Here is a 21,808-nt window from a genome sequence, read left to right as displayed (position 1 = left end):
TATTCATCCTTGATCTTTGCCTCTCCATACATCTCATCACATCCCATTTTTCCACATCTAGTCCTTTACACCCTTATAAGAAGTCAACACAACAACCCACATATCAGATGTTGCAAAGGCTAAGTGGACATCTCACAAATTGAGTTGGGTTGGGTTTCCTTGGCCTATATAGTGGAGGACAATTGAAATGATCCATTTGTTTTCTTGTGTGATTGTGAGCAGATTGGTAAGTGAATTCAATGATGGAGGGTCTTAAATTTGGTTACAATCATGATAAGGGTGATGCACATTTGCCTCTTGGATTCAAGGGTCATCCCACTGATGAAGAGCTCATTACACATTATCTCATGAAAAATGTTTTGGACAATAGTTTCGCTAGAAGGGTCATTGTTGAAGTGGACCTCAACAAGTGTGATCCTTGGGATCTCCCTAGTATGTTCAATTCCCTCCCTTGTTCTTCATTGTGTGTATAATCTCACACACCCATTTGATCACAAATGATGATATGTGCAATATACTGAATATCGAGTATTTGTATTGAGTACTATAATCCCTTCCATTTTATACATTCATAGTTTCTTTTTATTTATACGCTCATTTCATTTCATATGATCATCTAAAAATTATGTCAATCAAAGCTCTCAATTGTGTCCTCTTGTTTGATCATCTCAAAACTTGTTTATGTAGGCTCGCTCCCACATATCCATGTGCACAAATTATGCCTAGATAATCTCACACACCCATTTCTTCTCATGGTGCATCATATATATTGTATGTATACACTACCTCTTACCCTTGTTTGATACATAAATTATGTCAGTGTAACCTCACACACCCATTTCTTATTATATCATCATCTATATTGTCTATATATATACTATAACCCTTGTTGGATGTACAAATTGTTCCTGCATAATCTCGCACGCACATTTTTTCTCATTTTATCATATATATTATGTGTATATAGTTATAATATATATTATAGTATAACCTTGGTTTGATATAGAAATTGTGTGCATAATCTTAACCCACCCATTTCATTTCATGTTGTCATATATATTGTGTGTACATAACATACTTCAACTCTTGCTTGATGCAATATGAATTGTTTAATCTATCAACACCTCCCCCTTCCCCTCCTTTAGTGATAATAATATATTCACATACTCTTCTAACAACATGCAAGCATGTCTATGGTGATTCTTTTCTTACATATGTACACACCAGGCTAAGGGAATCCATTTCAGACTAGCAATAGGATTCATTTGTATTCATCTTTGATCTATGCCTCTCCATATATCCCATATTCATGTCCCCTTTTCTCATCTCTCCTAACACCTGTATAAGAAGTCAACATAACAATCATGGTAAGAGTGATGCACAATTGCCTCCTTGATTTAGGTTTCATCCAACTGATGAAGAGATCATTACACATTATCTCATGAGAAAGATTTTAGACAATGATTTCATAGGAAGGGTCATTTCTAAAGTGGACCCCAACAAGTGTGGGTCTTGGGACCTCCCTGTTATGTTCAATTCCCTTCTTAATTGTCCATTGTGTATACCATCCCACACACCCATTTGATCTTGAATGATGATATGTGCATACTAAATGTTGAGTATCTCAACTGAGTACTCCAAAATCATCCATTTCATAACTTAATTTGTACACAATGGATTTCTAGTTTCTTTATACTCACACACCCATTTCATTTCATATGATCATCCAAAAATTGTGTCCATCTAAGCTCTCAACTATTTCCTCTCATTTGATCACTTCATAATTGCTAGATGATGATTATTGTAGAGGAGTAGTTCCAAATGTTAAGAATAATAATCATTTGGACTTATTAATTTGAAATGCTAAATGATGATGATTATAGAGGAGTAGTTCCAAATGTTGATGGAAATTATTAAAGAGTGGCCTTGGGGCCTTCTCCTAGGGCATTTGACCAACATTGACTCATGGACTTGACTCTTGGTCCACATGACCTTTTTGGGTCCAAAAGAAAATACATCAAACAACATGATGATCATAAACACATCAAACAACTTGTTTGGTGCTACTTATATTTCTAGAAATATAACAATGTCATTCACATATATGTTTGTTTGGTTATAGATTTTTGTCTATAACATGGTTTATCTAAGGTTAATGATATGAGATTTCTTAATTCAAAATATAAATAATTTTGATGTTATTTATGGATTAGATTGTGTCTTAATATTTCAATCCAAGTTTCAAATCATACTAATTGTGATCTATTATCAAAATGGTAGATGAAACATTGATTAAATACTAAGATAGTTATCTACATTCTGATGGTAGATCACAAAAACTAATACAGAGATCTTAATAAAGAAACTAAGACATGCTCTAATCTAGAAGCAACATTAATCAAGCCCTTACCATGAGTTGAGTGTATGTATTTGAGTGTAGGGAATCTATTATATTTAAGTAGATTGAGGAAACTTTCTTCTTCAAGTTTCTCTTAATAGGGACATGGTTCACACATAGCAAACCATCTAGATCATTGATATATACTCATTTTTGGCCCCTTTTCCAAATCAACAAGTCTAACTATTGGTACAAATCATCTATGTCATACACTCTATCCTTGAGGCCCGATTAACATTACAATCAAGACTTTTATGAAGCAATAGTTTTGTGGTTATTTTGACTACAATCCCATGACTCCAATCATTATTATTTTCAAAAAATTTCATTGTTCTTTTTAGAAATATAGTTTGAAAAGACTGTGGTGTGAATTTGAAATATTTTAGAGGGATTTTAGATTTAATTGTGTCTAGATCTACTTTGTATTGGTTGAAATATTTTAGAGAGATTTAAGATTTAAGATTTATCTTAGAGTAGGTCATGGACATTCACCAAAGCATAGTGAAAATAATATTATTCTCAAAAAAAAAAATATAGTTGGGAATGCATTGGTAGATACATATGCAAAATACAGAAGATTAGACAAGGCACGTTATTTTTTCACATAATGCTTTAAAGAGACATCATCTCATGAAAATCTACGACTATGGGATATACAATAAATGGATATATTAAATATAGGTTGTTCAAACTTATAAACAAATGGAACTGTACATTTCTAGATGCATACCTCTAGATTTTATAGGATTATGTTAGTTGGAAAGGAAGACTTCCACCATCAACCACTATGCATAGTTCCATTTGTTTACAATTTCAAACATCCTATATTTGATATATCCATTTAGTGCATATCTCAAAGACATACTTTCTCTTCCATGGAATGGTCATGTTGTACAGATGGGCCAAGGGGTTGTGTTTGTGTTGCAACTTAGTGCTAGAGCGGAAGACTTCCACCATTTGATAGGAAACAAACATAATATATAACTTCTTAATGATTACTCTAAAAACATGTTGCAATATTGGATATTGATGACTCATCTAGTGGTCAAAATTGGTGATGGTTTATTCTTTCACATAATGCTTTAAAGAGATGTCATCTCATTGAACCCCATGATTGTGGGAAATGCAATAAATGGTATAGGTTGTTCGAACTTGTAAACAAATGGAATTGGTGATGGTAGCTATCATGAAACATTTCACAACTTTTTAGCATGCTTCTTACCTATGCTAAAATCGAAGTTTGGGAATAAGGTATGGACATCAAACAAAGCATAGTGGTTAGTGGTGGAAGTCTTCCTCTCCAACCAACAGAATCCTATCATTCGTGACAACTACCATCACCAATCCCATTTGTTTACAAGTTTGAACATAAGGGTGGACATCAAGAAATTATATTTTGTTTGTTTCTTATCAAATGGTGGAAGATTTTAATAATATTTTAGTTCATAGATTGAACTAGACAATAGTTCATAATAATCTAAATTATACATTAGGTTGATCTTTTATTAGTTCATAACAAAGTTAGGTTGAACTTGTATAACTAGGATAGCTCATAATAATTTAACTATAAAAAAAGACACATGCAAAATCATTTTCATAGTGAACTGCAAAATGAAAGACATGATTCAACTAGTATAAGGTTGGAATGCCAAATTTGCATGTGAGTTACTCAACACTGCAAGCACACATATCATCGACACTACCCAGGTAATGATGTGTGCTGCTTCAAGTCTATGTGATTTGAACTACTATATCATCTAAATTATACATTAGGCTAAACTTTTATTAGTTCATAACAAAATTAGGTTGAACTTGTATAATTAGAATAGTTCATAATAATTGAACTATTCTATGTATGATTTCCAACCTTTAACTATTCCAATTATAAACTAATAGTTCATACAAAATTGTAATGTATTCCAATTATAAACTAATAGTTCATACAAAATTGTAATGTATGAAGCCAACCTTTAACTATTCCAATTATGAACTAATAGTTCATAACAAAATTTAGTTATGAACTTTTATGGACCTAATGTAATGGGGTTGAGCTTGGATAGACCATTTTAGATGCTAGTTTGTACTTGGGCACCTTATGATGAGGTAGAGTAACTTGTGCTATGCCTCTTTGTAGAGATCGTGGCTAGAGGTCTTGTCCTATTGCACTTTTAGTTGCCCATTTAAGGACTTTGTGAGAGGTTTTGATACTCTTTCAGATGAGATTGATACTTTCAATTGTTGTAACAATGGATGGTTAGAGATTAGAGTGAGTTGGTTAGACTTGTAGAGAAGTCAAAAGACTACTCTTGCATTTGATTAAATTTTGATCCTACAGTTGGTGTGACTCATTTTGTTTGACTTGCATGCTTTTAGGAGTAAACCTAGTCTTTGTGGGGGATGCTCTAGTGCCTCTCCCATTTTCATTCTACATGTCATCCTCTTGGATGAGACCTTGATGTTATTGTCTATAGAGTGGTCATGTTGGGACTCATGATTGGTCTACACCCTTGGGGTGATTTTACTTATGTTGTTGTATCAAAAAAAAAATGCTTTACGTTTAGCTTATGAGATGTATGATATGTTCCAACGATTTCATTGAGGCATGTGTTAATAGTTACCTAGATGTTGATGGTATTACAATGTCATTTCACAAGTACTCTTGATATGTGAGCAATGGTTGCACTATGTGGCATACTTGATTGTTGTACCTTATTCTATTTCCTATCGTAGCGTTGACTTATATGATAGATCATATTGCTATTAGTATATTTATAGTACTTTCATTATGATGCTTATGATGTTAGCTGGTGTACTTTGCACTTGTGATTATGGATTTTATATTATGATGATTTCATGGGATTTTATGATATACCGGGCCATGTATGTTTTTGGGTATTTTAGTTATTTACTACCATGGATATATGCTTATAATAATGAGGAAATGGTTTATTTGTATTTGAGTTTGGGATTAAGGATTATTTATCTAGAGGATGTTCACTTGGACTCATGGTTATCGTGTCATTATGTTGCAGATATTTGTCTTTTACTTTTAGTTGGTATATGCTTGAATAAGTTTGAAATGATTATTTAAATGCTTTAATTTAATGCAATGTTATATGATTATATGTTGTGTATAATGTACTACACCATTGCTACACATTTTGCTTATTGATGGTACAAAGTGGGAATGAAGGTGTAGTTGCTTGCAAGATCTACATGGTGTCCCCATTCTCCTTTAACTATGATTATGCATGTATGTTCTTAGGATATTTATATATTGACAATCTGTACTTGATGTTTTCTTGTTTGCTGAATAGGTAACACGTACATTAATCTCAAGTTACAAGAATTGAGTTTGTACCTATATCCCCAACAATGGTACTAGGAGATAGTGAATTTGACCTTTCATATTGAGCTAAAGTCGTCTGTATATGGGTGATGTATTCAAAATTATTGTTATATTATTATCCATCTGGTATATGCTAGTAAATCTAGACTTCATAATGGATTATGTGATTAGACCAGTAAGTGTGTTCATGCATTTGAGATTTCATGGTTGTTGTGAAAGCTATTAAATTAATATATTGTTTTAATTGTAGTTTGGTATTTTTAATTATTTAATTTATTCACCAACGAAATTTTCATAATTGGATTCCATATGCATTGAATCAATTTAGTTAATTGGGAAAAGGTGCCAATAGTCTATTAAGTAGATTAGTAGTCTATTTTATAAGTCACTATAATAAAGTTCTTATAATAAACAACAAGTGAGTTTTTCACACTCAGTTGTTTTATTTGTGTTTTGAAAATTGATTTTTTCTTCTCTAAACCCCTTTTAGAGAATTTGAAGATTTTCTTGTTGGATGATGTTGACTCATTGAATCTTTATGAAGAGCGACTCATTGGATCTGTGGTTCAATTCCTGACATTTGTCATGATTTTTAACCTATTTGAAGCTTCTGATATTTTTTCTTCTCATTCTCATTTTTTTAGCATTTGGAGTGAGGTAGGGCCATCTAGATTTTCTAAGTTACTTCCTTTTAACAATTTATTTGTTCTATTTAGAAGTAGGGGTTGAGAACTAGTGATCCCCCTCAATTTCATGCAATTCCATGATCTGGTTGGATGGGTGTATTTTATTTGATTAAATGGGTGGGAAATAAGGTTTTCATCTTGTTATGTTGCCAAATTTTGTATGTGTATTTGAAACTTGAATTTTATTTGATTTTTGGGAGTTCGGGCACATTTTGGAAATGTGTTTTAAAGAAGGTTGAATTTTGGGTATTTTGTGTCCTGCCTCCTTTTGTGCAGTACCCAGAATATATCTATCACCATCTTGGCTTGATTGGAATTATGATGTTAGTAGCCTATGCTACAAGGAATAGGATTGTTGAGTCAAAATGGTTATAGAACATTCTAGTGATTTAATATCTCGATTTGAAACTATACTTTCAATTTTTTAAATGATGATTTTTGGTTCCTTGTTAGTTTTTGCTAGAATTTGAGCATTGGTTGCTTTTGGGCATTTTGTAGTATTCTCATGTGCTAACAAGATGAATTATGGATTCCATGGGGATTCATGCTCTTGGAAAAGTGGCCAATTGATCTATGTGTTGTTGTACCACTTTATGGATTCCACTTAGTTGCTTTCATCAAGTGTAATTTATGCTTTTTATTATATTGTTGCATTCCTTGAATCTATCTCCATTACACAATTGTTTGTTTCATTGGTAAGCATGAAGTTGGTCATACGCACCCATGAGCACATGAGTGTTCCTTGTCGAGATCTTATGAGACAAAAACTCTTGAATTTAGGCCAAATGAGTATTTAAGCATTGGAGTTGGGTTAGGAAATTGCATTTTCCTTGTAATTCGCATTGTATAATGAGAAATGTGTGTAGGATTGACGGGTGAAGTGACTTCTCATGGCATCTCAGCTTAGAAGTGGTTGATAAGGTACATGGGGAGGTTTAAACAAGTGATAACCAAACAAACACATGAGCTAATAAAACTTAATGCGAGATAAGTGATGTAACCACATGGATGATCGCTGGGGTCTTAAGGAAATCAATGCAAGGGTGGTGTGTTTGATGGTAAACAATCTTCTATGAAAGTTCATGTGATGGCACATTATGAGGCCTCCTAAAGGCTTTGATTTACCATACCATTATACCACTTGGGTCGATACGAGCCAAGTGATGACACTCTACTAGAGTCCTTACATAGTAATCCTATAATGTGTACTAAGTAGTGACCCAAACTATTGCATTATGACATTCACAAGTGTATTTTTACCTTGAGTCATGCATTGGTTAGCATGTGTAGCCTTTTGTGCATGTCCTTTGTGATTGTGGTCAGGTCATTGTCTCCATAAGCACAACAAGGTGGGCCTATGAGTTCCACATGGTTGGATAATGTTGCTAACCTATACCATAAGGATGGATTCGAGAATAGGGACGATCTTCTTCCAATTGTAGGACTTTGACTTTCTTTCTCACTCATCCTGTATATTCTTGTTGATGCTTATTGTAATAATTATATGGTAGATGTATGATGTTAGATCATTTGGATTCTTTTATGTGAGTTATAATTATATGTTTTTGATGTGATCGAGTGTCTACATCCTCAATATGCATGTTTTTGATACTCCTCGATATGGAGCTAAATTTTTCTTGTTTATGGTCATCAGACAAATTATTGTACGCCATAAGCATTATCTCATATGAGAGAGTATTTTGTCACACGAGGAAGAAGTCTTTTGTATGAGAAATGCTTGCTTGTATGATTTTGGAAACTATATTCTGTGGAGTTATATAAATTATTGTACAAGAGTCAGTCTTGGCTCGTGCAAGTATCTGACAAGAACTATCATAACTCAAATAGTAGGTACATTCATTATTGATCAAAAAAATTGATTTGTTTTTTTGGATTCCCCTTTTGGAGACACATCTCTCCAATTCAAAACATATCAATTAGCAATCACCCTAGCAGTAATAAAATGCACATCCATATTTGTCTATGTGGTTAAACTGACTAATGAACTTGTATGATCAACCATGGTAGGAATTGTACTTTGGGCTTAAAATGAACACCATTATGGAAATGTATATTGTAGTAAAAGGTTAATTTCATTTAATTTATTAAATTTCCTTTACTCCCTTCTTAAGGTTTCCCTTTATGCACTTGCATTTCCATTTCATAATTAATTAGAATTATTATTAAATGTAATTTAATTCTTAGGTTTTCCCTTTTAGGTTTTCGATCTCCTTCTATAAGGATTGATCTTTTGTAATTATCTCTAATCTTTTCCATCAGATAATATAATTTTCCATATTTTCAAAGCAAAACCTATGCCTCTTATTTGTCTTTTCTTCTCTGTGATAGGTTCTTGCATGTAGGTGTTCTTTGGGTTTTGTGGATTTGTATTGCTCAAATCCTACATGATATTAAAGCTTGACCTATTATAGCTTGCTCTTATTTGGAGAAAAAGAAGAATGAGGGTTTGACAAGACATATATGGTTTTTTTCGGGTATTTTCTGTGAAAATAGGAGGGTCTCTAATTTTTAGAGCACTTTAAGGCCAAACAGACCTTATGGTTGGATTTAGAAGGTGTCACAACCCCCATTTTCATATAACATTTATCGATTTTGGACAACGGTGATTGGGGAGGCAATTTATTTTGCATACCAAGGTAATAAGACCTCTAGCAAACACATGAAGAAAAAATCACAATTTTTTAATTTAAAAAATGCATTTTTTTTTAACTTAGACAATTTTAAAAAAACTGCTATGGATTATAAACTGCTAGTGGTTTGTTGTTAATCACAAGTGGTCATAGCTAAACCACTTGTGGCCAATAGTTTTGGCCACCCCCACACCACCACCATCGGTGTTTGCTACCAGCACGCCATTGTGCCTCCACTTCGCTCACGCATTTCTTTGTGACTCACCTCCACCGACCGCCCCACCCAAGCACCACCTAATTCTTTAAAAAAAATATTTTCTAGCCTTCTAGAGGCCCTAGCAGTCTTTTTTCTCTAACTTGATCATGCAGAGTTATTTTTTTGATCCAAAAGAAGCACCAGAAAGGTGATTTAGAGACAAAGATGATGGTGAAGGTATTTTTTGGATTTTTTTCATTTTAGTACATGTTTTTTTTATCAAAGTCAGATGGTGCCTTCTATCTTTTGGGGGGCATAACTTGCTCGTTTTAGATCCATTTTTCAATCTAAAAGAAGCACTGGAAAGATCTTCTCAAGTCCTATCTAGATAATTTGTTATTTTCATCATTATTTCTCAAAGGTACATGTGATTCTTGTTAGATTGTGGTGACTGATCTAGAAAGTATTGTACATACTTCATAAATTCTTTAGGGCTTGAGGTGCTTGCTTCATAAATTCTTGGGGGACGAGTTTGGTTTTTTGTAATATGGGGGGTGTTTTGTATTATTATTCTATTATTTACATCAATAAACCATGATTTTTCAAAAATAATCCAACACCTTCTAAAACAATGGTTGACACATCTTCTTCTCTAGAACTTCTGACCCCTCATAACTATCACACATGGAAGTCCCTGATGACACGACTTCTTTGACCAAAAGAGTTGTGGTCTTATTTAGATGCAATGCAACCAATTTTACAGAGGCCTTTTGAGGTCATGCATTACATGAACAAGATGGATGAGGTGATGGGGTTTGTTGCTTTATAGGTATCCGATAGTCTACATTTTCATCTTGATGGGTGCAATAGCCCTCTAGCTATGTGGACCAAGCTTGATGGCTTATTTAGTATAGTGAATGAGTTCAAGGCACTTCTAATTGAGGTAAAATTTACCTCTTTTATACTGGGTTCTTTTCTATCCATTGAGGACTTCTTGATGAAGTTCAAACAATAGATATCTTTATTGTAGGGTTGTGGGAAAACCAAGATTGACACTGCATGCATTTACCTGATCCTTTCTAAGCTTTGTGGAAACTTTCAAAATTTTGCTTCTACCTTATATTCCACCAAAGATGCTTTGGGTAATAGATTTACCATGACATCCTTTGATATTTCTTGTGATCATTTAACTTGAGGACAAGCTAAGCTCTCTTAGTTGGATTCTCGCACAAGCTCATAGACTTATGCATTGGTAGCTTAACCATCTTCTAGGACAAAGGAGAAGAAACATAAGTCACATCCTACAGAGTCTCAAATTGATTCTAGCCCCCACATCACATCAGACCTACCTCCTCTTTAGGGAGATAAACCAAAGCTAAAAAGACCAAAGAGTGCTTATTGTAATAAGCCCAATCATGATGAGTCACGTTGCTATGAGAAGAAGTTAGATGGTTCAAATTTGACAACTCTCCTTCAAAAGAGCAACATTGATATTCTTCTACTTCTCACATATATTCTTCAGCATCATCATTTCATTCAAATGGTAAGGATATAGGAAAGGGTCATGCACTATGTGCAACTACTAGTCCACACTCTTCTAGATGGTTCTTAGATTCAGATGTTTCACACCATATGTCATCTTCTTAGGATTTGTTCTCTTATTTTGAGGCTTCTCCTACTCACATTTTGATGGGGAACAACATTGTTATGACTATATGTGGGAAAGGTTCTATTAGCATTGATGATGGTACATTTTATGATGTACTGTGTATTCCATCTTTGTCCTCTATTTACCAGATTATAAATAGTGGGGTAGGGAAGACAATTGAGTTTGCATAAGATTTAGTGCACATTAGAGATAGTGAGACATGCAATATTATTGCTACAGTGACTATTGATAATTCTTCCTACCTATACTCTTTCTCTTATTTTGGTCCACCATCTCCACTATCAGAGACTCACTCTTCTTCTTCACAAGAGACTAGTGAGGTGAATTTAGGTCACTTGAACTTATGTGTTGTTCCTGAGACCAATGTTGTGACTTCTACACCTCCACCTCCTATTTAGGTTTTATCTCTTATATATGATTATTCGTCAGCATTACCTACCATTGCAGCTCCAGTCATCAAGCTACCTACTACAGTTGTTGAGGATATATCAGAGGACACACATCTCCTCTTAGATGATTGATTCAATGCAAGTGTTATCCCACCTCTATTAGAGATTCCATTTCAGGATTCTCATACATTCTCCTTTGAGCACCAACTAGGACTTCCAGCTTCAACTTGCATTCAGGGGTTTCACCCTCTTGTCCACTACCTTTGTTTCTTTTAGATTGGAGACACATTGGTATGCTCATCGAAACAAGAGTTCTACCATTCTGGGGGGCTATGCAGACTCAAGCCTCTATCATGGGGGGTTTCATTGTACTTATGGTCTTGAGAGAGTCTCTCGAGATATTTCATTTGTGCATCCTTTTCTACCTCTTTTTAAAGTAGGGTATTTTCCACTAGGTTTTCTCTATTTCTCCATTTTATAGAGATTTTGTTGTGATTGGGTACCTCATCAAGCCTTTGCTAGGACCCAAGTTTTGCTTTCAACATTGTAGTTTCCTTGTTTTTTCTTGAATTGTTTGTAGTTGCATTATTGTTCATCTTAAGTGGGGGTGTTAGAGTAAAAGGTCAATTTAATTTCATTTATTAAATTACCTTTACTCCCTTCTTAAGATTTCCCTTTTATCTCTCAAGGATTCCCTTTTAGGTTTTTCGATCTCCTTCTATAAGGATTGATCTTTTGTAATCATCTCTTATCTTTTTAGTTTGATAATAATTTTTCATATTTTTAGAGCAAAAGCCTTGCCTCTTCTTTGTCTTTTCTTCTTTGTGATAGGTTCTTGCATGCAAGTGTTCTTTGGATTTTGTGGATTTATATTGCTCAAATATTACAAAAATATATTGTAGTATGTTAGCATGAATGCTGATGATACTACTTTGGGGGAGTACCGTAAGCATTGGAGAACATTGACATGTTGCATTCATGATTGTGTTTGTCATTGATGACAATATGGTAGGGTTTCTATAAAGACCAAAAGTATAGAAGTTAGAGATCTTGTGTTGCACATTAACTGAGTAAGGGTTAAGTGATGTGCAATTAAGGACATGTTCCTGAGAGTGTCCTGATGAGGTGGTTAAGAAGACAAAGTCTAAGTCGAAGATGTATGACAGTTGTGTTTGATTTACTGTGAGCAGCATAGAGAACAGAGCATCTGTTTGGCAGTTTCTGATGTTTGCATTATATCTTTTAGCCAATATATAATGAGGTGATGTGTATTCAACCAATGACAAAGGACAATCAGGTGGTGATGTCAATAAGTGTGCAAGACCTAGAGTCACATATATAGAGTTTTGTATAGACTGTCAGTTGACAGTTCTATTGTAATTGTAATTAATTATATGTTTTATTTTAATTAATTAGAAAAGCCTTAAGGCCGAGTCAAGGAATTATTATGAAGATATGGTATAAAGGAAAGATGTTATCCTTGATTGTACAGAGTATCAAGTATTTATTGTGTATTGTATTTGTGAAGTGCGAAAAGGAGTAGAGTGTTGATTGAATGTGTGTATCCAAGGGATTATTGGATGTGCAGTCCATGATCTAGTTACATGATCAAAAGGAGTAGAAGTCTGGTTGACAGGATAGAGACATAGGAAGGAATTACAATTTAGTTCTATTATTTTGCAAGGAATAATACAGAGATCATTTGGATAGTGGATTCATTGATCTTAACCTTGAAGCTGTTTGGGTAGTGGGTCTAGCTGTCTTCCACAATTCTTAATAGGGTTGGCACAAGTCCTAACAGGGTTGGAATCTCCTAACAGGGATTGAAAGTCTCCTTACAGGGACTCATATGTACTAAATGTTGTAACAGACTCCTAACAGGGTTTATCCTCTAACAAGGGATATTTATATTAGTACATCATCTTGTGGCTACTATCCTCACCAGGGGTTTCCCTTTGATCAAGGTTTTCCCTACTAACATATCCGATGTATTGTGTATGAGTTTCTTGTTGTGGTTTCAGTTTACATTACTCATATTGTTAAGATTGTTTAAAGTTGTTATTAGTGATATTAGGAGGATAACTGATTCAACCCCCCCCCCCCCCCCCCCCCCCCTCTTAGTTATGCCAGTGGACTATATATTCTAACAATTGGTACCAGAGCATCAAGTCCTTGAAGGATAAACTTAACAACTTTGGGAGATTGATGGTGAATCTTTTCAGAAAGGATAGTCCGAGATTTGATGGGGCCAACTATGATAGTTGGAAGGAGAAGATGAAGACTCATTTATTGTGCATGGGTCCAAGATATTGGCTCTTGACAAAAAGTTAGAAGACAATCATTAAAGAAGAAAACCTTAAAGGTTGTAGTGAAGAAGAGAGATATCTATTCATGTGTAACATGAGAGAAAGAGAAGCCCTACAAACAACTCTTCCAAAGAATGAGTATAGTCAGGTAAACTCATTTGCAACATCTCATGAAATTTGGAAAGCATTAGAATCTACTTGTGAAGGTGATGATCATGCAAAAGGAATGAGATTATAGAATTGGATATGTACATTTCAAGATGCTAGAATGATGGAAGATGAATCTGTAAGAAGTTATATTGGCAGAATATAAGAATTTGTTGTAGGTATTCGGTCTCGTGGTAGAACTAAGGAAGATGATGAAGTCATCTGGAAGATCATGAAAAGTTTTACACCACCTTTCAAGCCAATAGCACAGATGATTTAGCTGGTGATGCCTTGCACTAAGGATTTCACTAAGGAAACATTACTTGGAAGAGTAGAATCAACAGAAGCAAATTTGAGATAGTCTGGTGAACTTACAAGAGTCAAAACAACCTTTAGTGCCCTAAAATTCAACCTAATTTGACAAGGAGTGCAAGCACTCGTCGAGATTTTGCTGGCAGCAACAGAGCTGATGAGGACAAGAAGATTGAGGAAGGAATAGCCCTTCTAGTGAGAAGAGAAAAAGATGATAACACAATATTTAAATGTTGGACTTGTAATGAATTTGGTCATTATGCATCTAAATATCCTAAAAGAGAAAATAAGTATAAGGGAAGGTTTAACCCTAGAAGAGATAGAGATATAAATTATTTGTATGCAAATGAAGATGAAGAATCTGATAAGAAAGGTCAAAGTGAAAGCGATGATGAATTAAGATTTGTGGCTATCAAGGAAGACGATCTTGATAGAGAAATTAGAGAAGAAAGAGCTCTAGTTACCCAAGTAAAAAATAAATTTGATTTGGATAATTGATAGTGGTTGTTCATATCACATGATTGGTGATATGAATAAGTTTTTTAAGTTTAAGAATCATGATGGAGGAATTGTTAGAGTTGGTAACAATGCAACGTGTCATATAACATGAATTGGATCCATTACTCTTGATGGTAAAAGTAACATTGATGTTTTCTATTTTGTTGATGGATTGAAGCGTAACTTGTTGAGTGTTGGACAATTGATGGACAAAGGTTATCAGTTATAATTTACTGAGAAGACCTGTACTATCAAAGACAAAGATGGTAAGATGATTGGAACTGACACTAGATCTAGAGGTAATGTATTTCAGTTGAATCCTACTGAGATGAAATGTTTGGTAGCAAAAGTTGATAACAGTTGGTTGTGGCATAAAAGATTTTGTCATATAAACTTTGATAATATTGTGAAGGTTAGTAGTACATTTTTAGTGAGAGATATGCCTAAGATTGTTAAGCCTACTAACATTATATGCAAGGAATGTATTTTGGCTAAGCAGAGGAAAGTATCTTTTTCTAGCAACAAGTTCTCTGCTACAAAGAAATTGGAGGTTGTTCACACATATCTGAGTCGTCCTACAACAACTAGAGGATTCTATGCTGAAAGGTATTTTATGATTTTTGTTGATGATTTCACTAGAATGATGTGGGTAGCATTTCTTAAAGAGAAATTTGAAGCTTTTGAGAAGTTCAAGATATTTAAGAATAGAGTTGAGCATGAATTTGGTGTTAAGATTAAGTGTTTGAGATCTGATAGCGGAGGATAATTCACCTCTAGAGAATTTAATATATTTTGTGAAGAAAATGGAATCAAAAGACAACTATCTGCACCTACAACACCTGAGCAAAATGGGATTGTTGAGAGAAAAAATAAATCTATAGCAAAAGCAGCTAGAGCAATGTTATTTGAGAATGATGTTTCTAAGACATTTTGAAGAGAAGTAGTGTACACAATAGTATATACTCTAAGCATAGTACATATCAGAAAAGGTATGGACAAAACACCTTATGAGCTATGATTTGGACATTCATCATCAGTCAAATATTTTAGAATATTTGGGAGCAAATGCTATATTAAAAGAGATGATGACATTGGTAAGTTTGATCCAAGAAGCAATGAAGGTACGTTTCTTGGCCACTCTTTGAAAAGTAAGGCTTATAGATGTTTCAACTATAGAACTAAGAGAACAGTTGAATGCACAAATATAAGGATTGATGAGAAGTTTGCAACCAAAGAAAAGATGGTAGATTATAATTTAGATGAAGAAGAGGATAACTCTAGAATTGTTAAACAAAAAGTTGAAGTTTTGTTTAAGACTAACAATGACTTGCAGAATGATGTGCTGACTTTTGAACACAAAGGAGAACATAGTTCTGAACCTAGAGAAGAGATAAGAGTTGAAATGTCAACTCCTACTCCTAACAAAAATTTGACAAGGAATCACCCACCTAAGCATATAATTGGAAGTAAAGAAAAAGGTGTCATGACAAGGAATAGAGTAAATGAGGAGATATGCTTGATATCTCAAGTTGAATGAAGTGCGTAGAATGAAGCAATCAAAGATAATCATTGGATCCAAACAATGAAGGAAGAATTAGAACATATAATAAAGAATGACACATGGGAATTGGTTCCTAGACCTAAGACAAGAATGTGATGGGAACTAAATGGGTTTTTAGGAATTTAAGATGAACGAGAAAGGAGAAGTTGTGAGAAACAAGGCCTGACTTGTTTGTAAAGGTTATGGAAACATATGCACTTATAGCAAGAATGGAAGCAATAAGGATGTTCCTAGCTTATGTAACAAATAAGAAATTTAAGGTTGATCAGATGGATCTTAAATCAACATTTCTAAATGGAGAATTAAAAGAGGAGGTTTATATTGATCAACCTGAAGGATTTCCCTTAGCAGAAGGTAAAGACATGGTATGCAGATTGAAATAAACTCTTTAAGGTCTAAAGCAAGTACTAAGAACCTAGTATGCAAGGTTGGATAGTTACTTGGAAAAGCTTGGAATTGCTAAAGGTACGATAGGCAGTAACTTGTATCTAAAAGATATTGAAGATGGTTTATTGATCATTGCAATATTTGTTGAGGACATCATTATTGGAGGTAATGATGAAGCCAATGATAAATTTGTTGAAGAGATGAAGAATGAATTTGAAATGAGCATGATAGGAGAAATTAGTTTTTTCTATGATTGCAGATTGTGCATAATAATGATGGTATATTCATTTTGCAAACTAAGTACCTAAAAGATCTATTGAAAAGGTTTGGTTTGGAAAGTTAAAAACCTATTGGCACACCTATGATAATTGGTCACAAGTTAGCCAACAAAGATAAGAAACCTACAGTGGAGCAAAAGAAGTATAGATCAATGATTGGAGGTTTGCATCATCTGACTCACACTAGACCAAATATAGAAAATGCAGTTGAGATTGTAGCTAGATTCCAAGTTGATCCTAAGAATATCATTTTGTAGCAATAAAGAGAATATTCAAATATCTGAAAGGGACATCTGACTATGGAATTTGGTATGACAGATCAAATGATTTCATTTTGTATGCATATATTAATGCTAATTGGGCAGGAAGTATGGATGACAAAAAGAGCACCAGTGGTGGAGCATTCTTTCTTGGAGAAAGATTGGTTTCTTGGTTAGGCAAGAAGCAAGATTGTATTTCACAAAGCACTGTTGAGGCAGAGTATGCTGCAACAATAAACAAGTGTAATCAAGTTATGTGGATGAAGTAAATGTTGAAGGATATCAAAATTGAGACTGAAGAACCTATTATCATTTACTATGATAACACAAGTATAGTGAGTATGTCTAAGAATCTCATATTACATTCTAAGACAAAGCATATATCTATTAAGTATCATGTGCTGAGAGAGAAAGAACCATAAAAGGAGTTCAGATTGGAGTATGTAAGTACTAAGGATCAGATTGCAGATATCTTTATGAAGCCTTTGCCTAAAGATACATTTGAGTACTTGAGAGGTATGCTCGGGGTTATGCCCTTGCCTACTTCTGAATTGTTGATGCAGAGAGTGCATCAATCCAGTGGTGTAGAGCACTATTATTTGACTGGACTAAATGATGATTCCTGTACAGGGGGAGTATCTGGTATGTACTGAGTCATTGAGGACTCTTGATATTTGATATTTGATATTGGTATTGAAGAGTGTCTTTGGACACTCGATCTGGTTAATAACTTGGAGCAACTAGTTAGTAATTGGTATGTAACAATTGATATTGAGTTTGACACCTTTGACATTGATGTTAAATGGGGGAGAGAATGTACATGAAAAACATATTGTAAGTAATGGGGAGAGAAGTACCTATTGAGATGGCAATGGAGGAGAGTTATAGAAAGATTCATGTATGTGCACAAACATAAATGTAAGTGCACAGAAGGAAGTGTAAGTGCATAGTAAGATATCTCTATGGAGGAGATATGTAGCCAGAAAGTATTGTAAGTTATTTATTGTGAACAACTGTTGCCGATCCTAAGAAGATGAGTAGTAGCAGCAACAACAAAATTTAGTTTGGTATTCTTGGAACTTAGATTGTTTTTCATCTATGTTGATATCAATGCCAAGGGGGAGATTGTTAGCATGAATCCTGATGATACTACTTTGGGGGAGTATCCTAAGCATTGGAAAATATTGACATGTTACATTCATGATTGTGTTTGTCATTGATGACAAAATAGTATGGTTTCTGTAGAGACTAGAAGTACAATAGTCAGAGATCTTGTGTTGTGTAGTATTTGAGTAAGAGTTAAGTGATGCACAGTTAATGAAATGTTCTTGAGAGTGTCCTGATGATGTGGTTAAGAAGATGAAGTCTGAGTCAAAGATGTACGACAATTGTTTTATTTGATGTGGGTAGCATAGAAACAGAACATCTATTTGATATTTTCTGATGTTTGCATTATATCTTTTAGCCAAGATATAATGAGGTGATGTGTAGTCAACCAGTGCCAAAGGACAGTCAGGTGGTGACATCAATGAGTGCGCAAGACCTAGAGTCGCATGTGTAAACTTTTGTATAGAATGTGAGCCACTAGTGCTATTATAATTGTAATTAATTATATATCTTATTTTAATTAATTGGAAAAGCCTTAAGGTCGACTCAAGGAATTATTATGAAGATATGGTATAAAGGAAAGATGTTTTCCTTGATTGTATAGAGTATCAAGTATTTATTGCGCATTGTATTTGTGAAGTGCGAAAAAGGAGCAGAGTGTTGATTGAATGCATGTAAATGATCCAAGCGATTATTGAATGCGTAGTTCGTGATTTGGTTACAAGATCAAAAGGAGCAGAAGTTTGGTTGATAGGATAGAGATAGAGGAAGTACAATTCAATTCTATTATTATGCAAGTAATAATACATAGATCATTTGGACAGTGGGTTCATTGGTCTTAACCTTGAAGCTGTTTGGGCAGTGGGTCCAGCTGTCTTCCACAACTCCTAACAGGGTTGGCATAAGTCCTAACAAGGTTGGAATCTCCTAATAGGGATTCAAAGTCTTCTAATAGGGACTCATATGTATTGAATGTTGTGACAGACTCCTAATAGGGTCTATCCTCTAACAAGGAATATTTATATTGGTACATCATCTTGTGGGCACCATCCCCATCGAAGTTTTCCCTCTTATCAAAGGATTCCTTAGTTAACATATCTTGTCTTATTGTGTATGAGTATCTTGTTGTGGTTTCAGTTTACATTACTCATATGGTTAAGATTATTTAAAGTTGTTATTAGTGATATTATTTGGATAACTGATTCACCCTCCTCTCTCAGTTATATCAATGGACTATATATTCTAAAATAGTAATCTTGGATGAACTCTTGCATGATGATATAGTGAACTAATGGACATGAGTAACTGTCGCATGGACTTAATAGACGCTTGAGAATCTTTGGTGGTGTTGTAAGACTTTTTCTTGCATTGTGTAATGTATTTAATTACATATGATATCAATGTTACAACCTTTCCCTAAAAAAAAGTGTTTGTATTTGTTTTGATCCTTATATCCAAGGATTCTCATTAGGGTAGTAAAGTATGCAAATTTTTTAATTATGGAAAACCCCCATATTTGACCCATATCTTGCTCATATGCACTATGGCCGATCTTTTGAAAAAAATGTCAATGCTTTTAAAAGTGGATAGAGACTGCATGTATTTTGTTGAAATTTTCTATACACAAAATACTCTAAAATTAGTGATGGAAAGGCTCTCTCTCTCTCTCTCTCTCTCTCTCTCTCTCTCTCTCTCTCTCTAAGAAGAGACATATACCTTGGTGTTTGGTTCTCATTCAAGATCTTGGTACGAGGGCCTACCTCTATTGATTGATTCATCTTATTACAATTCTTTGTTTTAATCAAATATGAGGGTTCACATGTATTGTTCTTGATTTTTATTTATTTATAGAGGCTCATCTATTTTTCAATGGTATCATCTATTTCATGTCTAAAGTCAAAAGCAAAGATGTCTAGCAATTGCCATAATGGCCCGTTTGGTTGCTAGAATACAACTGGAATAGGAATAGGAAATTAGAGTATGATTTGTATTCTTTGTTTGGTGCGTGGAATAGGAATAGGGAATAGGAATACATATTCTCATTTTAGCCCCAAAATGAGCTTTTGTCCATTCCAAAAAATACCTGTAATTAGAATTGCTATTCTTGCATTCATTTTAACTTTCTCAAATTTGATTAAATTTTCAAATTTGCTTTGACCTGGGGTGAGTGCTGGAACTTTGTTTTCAATATTTTCAAATATTTCAGCGATTTTCCAATGGTGCCAATTGCATCTTCAAAAATATTTTCAAATATTTGCAAGAGATGCTGCTATCATTTTGCTAGGCAGAGGTAAATTTCCACACTTCACAATATCGCGACCCACCTCTTCCAAGTCCAATGAACAGATCCCAATTGGAAAAGTGTAGAATGTGAATAGATCCCAGTCGTCATCATCTGATAAAATATTCATCTTAAAAACATGAGCGTTTGAATTTTGGGCAACCTCCACATTTCTTGTGGTCACCACAACATTGCAATCTCTATGGGCTGGCATACCAAGTTTATCCATGAGATTATTTTCTGTTGAAAGCTCCCACAAATAATGAAGGACTATAAGACATCTTTGCCTTTGCAGACGGTCATTAATCAACTTGACCACTGTTTCTTTAGAAATGGCACCAATTGCAAGTTAACCCTATTCCAATTTAAGCTTGCATAACCAAACAAGGGATAAACAAGATTGGATTGCAGTTTTCCATTCCTATTCTTCATTCTCCATTCTCATTCAAATTTTCTATTCTAATTCTCAATTCCTATGCTTGCAACCAAACGGGCCCTAATGGAATTGTGGAGCACAAATGGGTCACAAAAGAAAAACTGTGAGTTGTAGTATCATTCTAGATATTGAGTTTGACATGTTAATGCACCATTACAACTACATGGAAGTCTATAGATTGATGGTATTTGTCATATTTTTAGTGGGAATAATCTTATTTGGCTCTCTCAATTGACAAGAGGCTTGAGATAAATTTTTAGACATTAATTTTACTAGATGGTAAATATTGATTTTAGAACTAGATTTAATAAAAGCTACAAAAAAATTCAAGAAAATTCTTCCTTATCAAGAAAAATATTTTTTATTTTAAAATATAAATATAAATAATTTAAAGTCAAACTTTTATGATGATTATTATAATTAAGCCGATAGGCTTATATGTGGGAGCTTTGCTCCCGGATTTTACAATTTTCCGCCGGAAAATTGTCAGCCTTTATTGGATTTCATATTTTTTTGACAATGGATCTTTCCTTTAGCAATTTCTATTTTCGACTCCTAAAAACTATCACTTTTATTTCTAATTTAGTCTCTAATTTATATTTTCTATTCAACTCTTCATTTAATATATTTTGTTTAACATTTGTTTATAAAAACAAACTTTTCAATCAAAGTAGAATAGTTAAATTTTGTGTGTGAAGGTTTTTCTATGGTGTGAGGAGGGTTTCACCTATTTTCAACTATTTGGATTTATAGGTGCAATAATGTTCAAAAATCCTTATAGCCTCATTTATTAGTTTAATAGTGCTGATTTTTCTTGGTTTTTTAATAGATTTTTGAGTTTTATATTGTGATAAATTATGTGAATCAATTAATCATTTTCTTTACACCATATTTTTA

This window comes from Cupressus sempervirens, chromosome 8 (assembly GCF_028749045.1).
Source record: "Cupressus sempervirens isolate cs-2001-9-10 chromosome 8, ASM2874904v1, whole genome shotgun sequence".
NCBI lineage: Eukaryota > Viridiplantae > Streptophyta > Pinopsida > Cupressales > Cupressaceae > Cupressus > Cupressus sempervirens.
Note: the sequence above shows the minus strand (reverse complement) of the source record.